Source organism: Nelumbo lutea, chromosome 1 (genome assembly GCF_056320005.1).
Source record: "Nelumbo lutea isolate HS-2025 chromosome 1, American lotus-T2T, whole genome shotgun sequence".
NCBI lineage: Eukaryota > Viridiplantae > Streptophyta > Magnoliopsida > Proteales > Nelumbonaceae > Nelumbo > Nelumbo lutea.
In genome coordinates, this window is record NC_142684.1 from 214,965,417 (window position 1) to 214,975,494 (window position 10,078).

The 10,078-nt window shown below is 35.6% G+C and overlaps 1 non-coding gene across 1 annotated transcript; it reads left to right on the forward strand.

Moving 5' to 3' along the window:
• The first annotated feature begins 2,594 nt into the window (after positions 1–2,594).
• Positions 2,595–2,666, forward strand: TRNAW-CCA (transfer RNA tryptophan (anticodon CCA)). Its single transcript has one exon. It is a non-coding gene; the product is annotated as a tRNA-Trp (tRNA).
• Positions 2,667–10,078: the final 7,412 nt, after the last annotated feature.

The window sequence follows — 10,078 nt, forward strand, 5'->3', positions numbered from 1 at the left end:
TGGCTCTCACTTGGCAGGTGACTCGAATGCCAGGCTGGAAGTTTCCTTGTCGGTGGCCGAGCTAAGTTTGGCCAAGGTAGGTGTGGACGAGCTATGTAGTTCTATAAGAGAGAGAGTTAGAGTGCTTGGGTTGCTTTTACCTGGGATAGGCACTCCAGTGTTTAAGTTAGCGAAGAGTTCTTTGAGATGCTAAGAAGATTAGAGAGTGCGAGAGCTTAATCGTGCGTACCTTCTCTAAGAGGAATGGTGACTTTATATAGGTGTGAATGATTGGAGACCTTCTATAATGGATCTCGGACTCTCAATGAGTCTTCTCTGTCAAGTTGGGAAAGAGTAATGACGTCGGTTATGTATCTACGCAGAGGGCTAAGGTCCATCCGGTTGACTTTGATGCGCGTGATGCAGGTAGGCCGGCCTAATGGTTGACTCACTAATATTCTGGAGAACTTAGTCTAGAAATAAATCTATTTGATAAGTTAGTGAGCATGCCTTGTAGGTCGCCAATAGTACCTTCTTGGCTAAGTCGATCCATGAGGTAGGTCGCTCCTTGCTCGGAGATCCTTTAGGTTGGCTAGGCCAAGGTACCTTAGGTGAGGTGCACCTAGGCGAGGTGCAACTAACTGACCTGCCGAGGTGATCTCCTTACTCAGCGCTGAGGTCTCACTTGGAAGCCACGTGTCATGATGTAATTCAGAGGACCAAATTATCCCTCATTAGTGCTGAAAAGAACTTGTTATCCTTGCTCCATTTTTATTCATAGTATAAATTTCATCCTAAGCCTTACCACATTCTCATACCCTTCTTGGGGAATCTTTAAAACATTTTTGCAGATAGTATTACTTGATAGAACTCAACATGCTATGGCTGATGCAATGTTACATTGACACTTGAATATGGACTTCTTGTTTACGGGTACATGTGGACACCAATACCATTATGCCAAGAAGGCATTTGAGGAGACTTTTCTAGTTATCCTAAGGGCTGTTTGATGGTATATTGAAATCTTGTTGGATTTTAGAATTGGAATTCTATAATTCAGGCCCCATATATCAAGCAAGTAAAATCCCATATAATTTGGGTTTTGGTATTCCAATTGTTCTGCTGAAATCCATTGCCTGAAATTCTCAGAATACGAATGTAGGTAGATTCTATAATCGGGTTATTTTTAATTATAATATAGAAATATATGCCTTTGATTCTAACAAGAATCCAATGGATTTCAGAATCGGGTTAGTTTTAATTTCTGAAGATTTTTCTTGATGCTATATTGTTTCTTTCAAACAATTGTATTGATGCTGTTCAAGTCAATATGCTCAAAGACAGGTTTGACCAACCCATATTCTTAGCAATTCTATCATTTAGTAGCAATCTGCTTTTTTTCTAGTATCCAGATTCTCATCCATAAGCTGGATTTATTGATGCTCGACTTCTAGTTAGTTCTTTATAGTAGCAATCTGCTTTTTGAAAGCATCTACTAGTTCTTTATAGTTCTTTTTGAAAGCATCTCCAGGTTGAGGAAGGTAGCCCGAGCCTTGCATTTTTTCTATCGAATCGAGCTTGAATACTCAAATATTTGGCTTATGATCACCAAGTCACATGTTGCACATGTAAATGTATATGAAAACTTTCATAGGCCATAACTTTGCACTCAAAAGTTTGATTAGAGTAATCCTTTTGTATTTTAGGTAACTTTTCAAGATCCATGTGCCCAAATGCACCTTGCCCAACTATTTTTTGTTAAAGAACATTTTTTTTGCCTCAACTCCCAAATTTTAATATTTTTATAAATAAAAAGTTTAAAACCAGAATAAAAATGTAATTTAAACATAAAAACATACTTATATTAAATGTAGAATATATTATACATTATTTTATTGATATAATACATGTTTATACATGTGTGCGTGTTGATGTGTCATGATCTAAACTGGTGGTTGCAACCCGGAGGTAAAAATGATTCAGCCTCTAAAGAGAGTCTGGAATCTGGTCCCAATAGTGGGCAAACATCATGAACATCTTGATGAGACCTATTTTGCTCCTAACATGAGAAGATATTCCCAATGTATAGTTGCAACATATTGTGAGGTTGGTGTGAAGCATGCTTTGTGAGGATCCAGGTCAACTTCCAAATTTATGGTTGTTGGGAGTTAGGATTATACCTCAGGACCACATCTGAATACCTAAGGGGCATTCTACAACATGAATGTTTTTGTTTTCATTTGTTTTGGGAATCACTATAAAACAAACCCTGTTTTTGTTTTCAAATGAATAAAACAAGTTGATTTTGTTTCAAAAAATAATATATGCTTTTGGAACCAACAAAATATTAATTTTTAAATAAAAATAAAAATAAGTTTTCTAGTATAGAAATATATGATTTATGGAATATGATATTGAATAATCAAATAAAAACATATTTTAAAAACCGGATTCAAGAACATATTTTTTATTTTAGTGTTAGAAAACAAAAAAAAAAAACAAACAACATATTTCTTATATTTTTGTTTTATGAAATAATCTATTATCAATCAAGATGGCAGCAAAAACATATTAAATACATTATATATAGAGCTTTACAAAAATGACAAGCCCGAGGATCCGTGCCGTAATGGTAGCGCATCTGACTCCAAATCAGAAGGTTGCGTGTTCGATTCACGTCGGATTCAACGCCCCAAGGGATACTACCCTTTTTATTCCGACACCGACGATTCGTTAATAATCAGTTCATCACTTAAAAAATGAGTTCCGGAAAAGATATGATATCTGAAAACATTTGAATCATAAACGTGGTAACCAGTATTATTTATTAAAATTTATGGGTGAATTTTGATTGGTCAACTCTTTTTATATCATTTTTTTGCATCATCTATTTTTCCAAAAAAGAAAATGTCAATTATGGTTTTGATTCTATGAACGATATGTATTCCGTGCCCATGCCATAAAGCTTCTTCATCCTTCACCGTTGCTTTTTTTAGGGGAAAGTTAGTATTCGAACTTTCGAACGTGTCATTATTAGGGGTGAAAAAAATGAAAAAACGAATTGATTGAAAAAACTTATTGAAACCGAATTGAAAAATTGGTTAATTGAACTAATTGGTTCGGTGTTTTTAAAAAATCGAAGGTACTGGTTTGATTTCGGTTAATCAATGTAGAAAATTAGTAGTTAATTGAACCGACCGGTATACATATATTTCTATATGTTTTTATATATATTTATATATTATATATTATATATATTATATTTTTTATATATTATAAATTCATAAATATGCATTATATATATATATATTTATAATATATGATATATTATTTATTATTTAAAATATAATATTATATATATTTATAATATATTATAAATATTAAAAAACTGAAAAATTGACAAATCGAACCGATGGCTAATTGAACCAGTCAACCGGTTAACTGATTGGCTTCGGTTTGGTTTTGGTTACTGATTTTCCAAAAGCCGGTAGTACCAATTCGATTCCAAAAAAAAACCCATGATTCGGTTAATCAAACCATGAGCACCCCTAGTCACTGTAATACTTAAACTTTCAAAAAGTGTCAAGTTGATCCAAAACGTTAGCAAACATTAAGTATCATGTAAAAGGACAAAAATGCCCTTTACCTATCATCTAACAGTAACCACCTCCGATATCAAGCTGATGACTAGATTCTAATACCGTGTCTCTACAAATGTTCCCTGGAATTATAGCATCTTATTACACACATAAAACTCGAACCAATACGATACTAAAGCAATGAGAAGAGGCGTCGATAAGAGCACAAGTGACATGGTCTTAGATCTCCTTCTAGAATTAGGGGAATTGATAAGGTAGCCCCTGTTCCTATTGAAGGGGCGGCGAAGGGAGACGGAGGTCAGGTCCTCGCAAACTTGGAGAAGGTCGGCTATAGGCCATTTCATGAAGGAGGTCGTCGGGTAGCTAAGACAATTAGAAACCACCACTAATGGGTGTCTATTGCTATCCTGGCCTTGCAGAGACCCGAGCTCATCACCACCATGTTCGACATCTCTCCCAAATCCCAACAACTTGTCTCAGTCGTTCCCACATTTGCTATTTGCAATTTGCAACGAGAATATATATAACCATACTATAGTTCAGTATGTCATTAAAGCATTTGATCTAGATTTTAAGCTTGTGGAATTGGACCACACAAGAGGTCAGATCATGCTGGGGTGGTGGATAATCATCTTAATTGGCTCTTGACAACCAACACCTTTTTTTGGATCACTGAACGGAGAAGAGATAGGACCGAGTTTTGTTTTTGTCTCCATTCCTCAGAATTCAAATGATGCTGAGAAATCGGTAAGTGAAGGCATATAAATGAAGTTCCAACTTTATTTCTAATCCGGATTGGGATTTTGTCAAACTGAATCCAGAAACAAATTCAGGCAAAGGAGGATGGTTTCTTCAGTCTTTGGCTTGTTCATTTGTGATAGGAAAAAGAGTAAAATTCATATGCTTTTCTTTACTTTTCTTTTCATTACATGATCGACAACTTATAACCAACTTGGGAAACAGAGATGTGCAAACATAGTGAAACAAACTCAAAGTTCTGTCCCTCGAATTGGATGATGCTGCTAACAGAGCCATGAACGGCTATAAGTATGGTTGTATCGGTGAGTAGATTGAATTATAAATAAAGGGTTTTACTGTTTTAGGTAGAAGAAATAAAGAAACGGATTCAAGCAAGATTCATGGATAGACTCCAGAGAGAGGAGTTGTTTGTTGGGGTTGTTGGTAGTGTTGTTGTTGCTGCTATCCATGAGCTTGTTATTGTTATGAACTGAAACCAACAGCAACTGAAACAGGAAACAAGAGTGAAGTGGGGAAGGAGGAGGGTGTCATTTGGCCTGGTCTGGTTATCTTTTCCTTTCCATTAATTCTGGATAGAGGTGGGCCTCGTTTTGACATTTTCAAAAAAAATTAAGTTACACATGTTATCACATATAACTGACGGTGGGTTAATGATAGGGACCTGACTTGATGCTTTTTAAAAGTTTGGGTATTGCAGTGACATATTTAAAAGTCCGGGTACTGATTTAGCACTATCCTCCAAAGTTCAGGATACTAAAGTGGAATTTTCCCTTTTTTATTATAATCTGATTTCCCTTTTTTATTATTAAATCAAAGGATACATGTAAAAAAATGCATTGTTGGGAAAGAGCTTGGAGACCCCTTAGACCTATCAAAAAATTACTTATTGGTTGTTGAAGTCTTGTGCAAATTCTCTTCTTCTGAACACCAGAAATAAGACTGCTTATGGGTTGGGTTTGGTTTTAAGTGGTAAATCACATTGGTCCACCCATTATTGGGTTAGGGTTTGATCAACCTTGCTCAAGTACCAGATCAAGTTTGCGTTGGCTCTAACCTGTACCAAACCTTGATGACCCTACTTGTATCAGACCTTGGATCAATCGAGATTGTAACATTAGTGATTATAACCTTTATGGAAATTTATGCCCCCATTCGTTTTTCGGTAAATTACTTACACAGGTAAATGCAGTTACCTGGGTAATTTTTTCTTGGAAAACACTTACCCGAGTAAGTGCATTTATCCATGTTCTTTTATTTCTCATGTAAATAAGGCAATGACCATTTTAGTCATAAAAATCCATTATTAAAAAGGGTATTTTTGTCCTATTTAAGTGTTGACAACTTTCTCCCTACGTGGAAAAGTTATTTACCCACCTAGGAGAGTGATACACAGGAAAATAAACTTTCTCTGGTCCCCGCATAAATCTAAAAAAAGAACATGAGATTCTTGGTCAATGGGAACCAAAATCCCATTGACCAACTTTCCCCCTCTCAGAATTCGAAAAAAGAACGCCCCTAAGTGTATTTTATGTATGATGAACGGGTTGAGTTTATGGGTGATCATGGCCAGGCTAAGCCCGACCCTTAGTTGGGTTTGGTATCCTAATTCAAGTAGGTTGGGCCGTTTTAGTTGGAGTAATTTTAAATTGAACTCGATTTGACAAGACCAATGTCAAGTCCAACCTATTGACGCCCCTACTATATTGCACGAGTTTTTTATTTTGTGGGAATGCTATATCTATGTCAATATATTCCATATTTATATATTTAAATATATTTATACATAGATAGATAATAGATACTTGTCTTGGGTTTCGTAAAAGTCATAAAAATTAAATCCAGATAGCATATATCATATATGATTAATATTTATTCGCATATGTGCATTTCTTATACTATAACATAAAAAAATAAAATAAAATTGGTTGCACGCTACATCCAAGAAAAAAAGTATATGATAGATGCACCAATGTGAATCACATTAATATGTCTTCTTTTATCTCTCTGAATCCATCATTCTTTGTAATACTTCTTACAAGATCAATGATATATCTTGGCTAACAAGTTGAAACTAGCGGAGGGGCCCTGCTTCATAGGGGTGGAATGGAATTGTAACATTGCTATTTGCAACATTAAAAAGAACAATGGTTTCTTAATAAGAAACTTACAATTATAATAAGGAACTTGCAATTATAGGTACTCAAGTCTTGAAACTCATATAAAGACATAAAAGATATCATCATATTCTCGTTTTTTAAATATTGCTTTAGCAAAGCATCTCATATAAAAGAATACGATCATACAGTGATAATTCTTAGTTCAACTTCATAATTATCCTTTGTTTCACATCAAGAACTTCCAGTTGACCCAGACGGTAGGACCATTCGGTTCGAGAACTATCTAGGCAACTAGTTCCGTTTTACTCCAAACCGGGTCCTTGGAAAAAATTGTTGAATTAGTCAATGACCTATTGGCCCGGGCAGTTGAACTGCCCACAGTAGAAGAAACCGTTGAATAATGAAAATCCGAAAGCATAAAAACCATGGTTTCTGAACTGTTGTTGGCCCAGACGGATGAACATTTTGGCCCAGGAACCATCCAAGCAATCAGTTCTGTTTTACCCTAATCCTAGTCCTTGGCCAAAAATGGTTGAATCGATCAACGACCCATTGACTCGAGTGGTCAAACCGTCGACCCGTTGACTCATTTAATGGTTTTTTGCCATTTTTTCATTTTTTTAATTGGGAACCGTCTAGGCAACTGGTTCCGTTTTATCCCAATCCCGATCCCTGACCAAAAACCGTTGAATCGATCAATGACCCATTGACTTGGGTGGTCAAACCATCGACTCGTTCAATGGTTTTTGGTTGTTTTTTTTTTAACTTTTGTTGTCAGAACAAGTCGTTCGTTCGAACTGGACAGTCGAACCATCGACCCAAAAGTCAGTGGCCATAACGGTTATGTTTTTCGGGTCGTATGAGTCACACGCTCGAATGACATAACACGTGTGACATTACTTAATGGACCTTACACATTCAATTTTTTTCCTGTAATTTTTGTTGTCAAAATGGGTCGTCCGTTAAAACTGGACAATCGAACCGTCGACCCGAAAACTGGTGACCAAAACAGTCCTGTAATGTTTTGTTGTTGGAGTGGGTTGTCCATTCAAACCAAATGGTCAAACCGTCAATCAGGTTTTATTAAATTACTGTAATAATCAGTAATTATTAAAATCGGGTTACTAAATTTATTAATAACAGTATTTATAATTTTAATTTAAAGTAAAATTAAAGTAAATATATATTTATTAACAATATTTATAATAACAGTAATTATTAGTTATAATAACTAATTATATATTTATTATATTACTATAGTAATCAGTAATTATTAAAACCGAGTTAAAATAAATAGATAGCAGTATTATAATCACAATATTTATTAATAACAGTATTTATAATTTTAATTTAACTTGCTCTTTGTGGAAGATAGTTATAATTTTGTAAGAGTCAACATCAAATAAGGGGACAATTTGTAATCTTGGGTCAAGAAAGTTAATGTTAATAGATTCAATATTTATTTCGACTCTTCTCTCCATCCTAGAGTCCAAAGAATGCTCTTTAAGGCTATGTTTGGTTTGAAGGAAAATACAAGGAAAAGAAGGGAACGGTAGAGAAACCTTTACAAATATTGTATAGGTTTTTATGATTTTCCCTTCCTTTTCCTACCATTTCCTTCAAACCAAACATAGCTTAAAACTCTCAAAGTCAAAAGGGTAGTAAGCCCTCGTGTATAAGGTGGTATTCCTTCCTTTAGAAGTTAAGAATTCAAAATTAGATACTTACAACTTCATTAGGTGTTCCCACACCAAAAAAAAAAAAAAAGTTGAAAAGAGAATCGAATGGTGGGAAGGGAAATGTTTATCTCAAGTAGGTGGTAAGGTGGATTTAAGCTGTTCTGTACTTTAGGTTCGGTTTGGATGGAGTATAAATACAAATATTTAGGGTGCAAAATTAGATACTTACAACTTCATTAGGTGTTCCCACACCAAAAAAAAAAAAAAAAAAAAAGCCTTCATTAGGTGCAAAGTTGAAAAGAGAATCGAATGGTGGGAAGGGAAATGTTTATCTCAAGTAGGTGGTAAGGTGGATTAAAGCTGTTCTGTAATTTAGGTTCGGTTTGGATGGAGTATAAATACAAATATGTAGAGTGCAAAACCTTGATATCATTCTGCATGTATTTGTACTGTATATATTTGCATTTGTATTCCTTCCAAACTGAGCCTTAAGTATGAATACAAATATGTATAATACAAATCTATACAAAATAGTATAAAATACAAGGTTTTGCACTCTACATGTGTATTTGTACTCCTTTTAATTGGAGCGTTATGTTTTAGGCTCAGTTTGAAAAGAGCACAAATGCAAATATATACAGTACAAATAAATACAAAATAATACAAAATACCATATTTTACACTATATATATTTGTATTTGTACTCCTTCCAAAGCCTTATGTTTTATTTCATCTTCTTCAGTGTATTTGTGATGAGATTTTTATTGCTGAAAAAGAAGCTTTGGTGGGAATGAAAATTTTCTCAGATTAAAATCCTTGAATTAGTTGAGAACTCTATGCACAGCCAAGGAAGAAATTGGGGCTTTAGAGACCCCAAGTGTTTCAAGCTTGCTCTAAATCAACCCACATGGGAGAAAATTAGTTATTCTCTAGGGTTATTTCTCCTTAGATGAAGGCAAGACCTTCATTATATTTCTTAGACAATGTGAGACTTGAGAGCAACATTTATTATTTATTAATGAGTGTGGAACACAAGCATTACAAGTCAAGGGCAACATTATTAAGGAAATAGACCGAATACCTTACCCTCACCTATATAAAATCTATATATAAGGAAAGGCAAGTATGTGTTGAAGCTATTTTTATGTTTGTACTATAGGCCCAAAGCTAAGCCAAGTCGGGCCCATGATCACCCCTATATGTGTTGCTAATCCTATATTTTTGGGTAAATCGCTGAAACCACCCTTGAAGTTTCATAATTGCAATCACCTTCCTTAAATCTTTTGATACAGTTACAAGTAGACCCCTTTGTTAGTGATGAAGGGTGATTTGGCCCGACCTAGCGAAAAGGGGACATGTGGACACGACTTGACCAAGAGAAGACAATTCAGTCTGACAAGTTTAGTTCGCAACAATTGAGCTTGGGTATTCAGTCACCTCGATACAAGGGCTGCCTCTGCATAAGGCTCACCTCGGCATCGAGGCACCTCGTTATTCAATCTAGTTCGGAACTAAAAGACCGAAGTACCATCTTGGGACCAACAACTCGAATCGCCACATAACTGACTCCCGTGTAACAAACTCCAGAGGTCCTTCCAATGGATCTCGAATCTCTCAAGATCACGATGAGCTAACAGATCCCGACTCTTCTGAGATTACGATGAGGACTCATCCCAACTCTGCCAGGGTCGGAAGTGGAACGATAAGCCTTACCTGTCTGCTACTCCTTCGGAAGTGGAACGAACTCTATCTCCACACCCTGGATATCCTGGAGCTCTTTCATGAGTTCCATGACTACTTTAGTATATAAAGGCACCAACCCCAATGGCGCTAGGTACGCGTGATTTTTCTACTCTCTAGTTCTCTAGCTCTCTAAGCTCTCAAAGCTTTTCAGCTCACATCAGTTTACTGACTTAAGCATCGGAGCGACCTCGCCGGGTTAGCC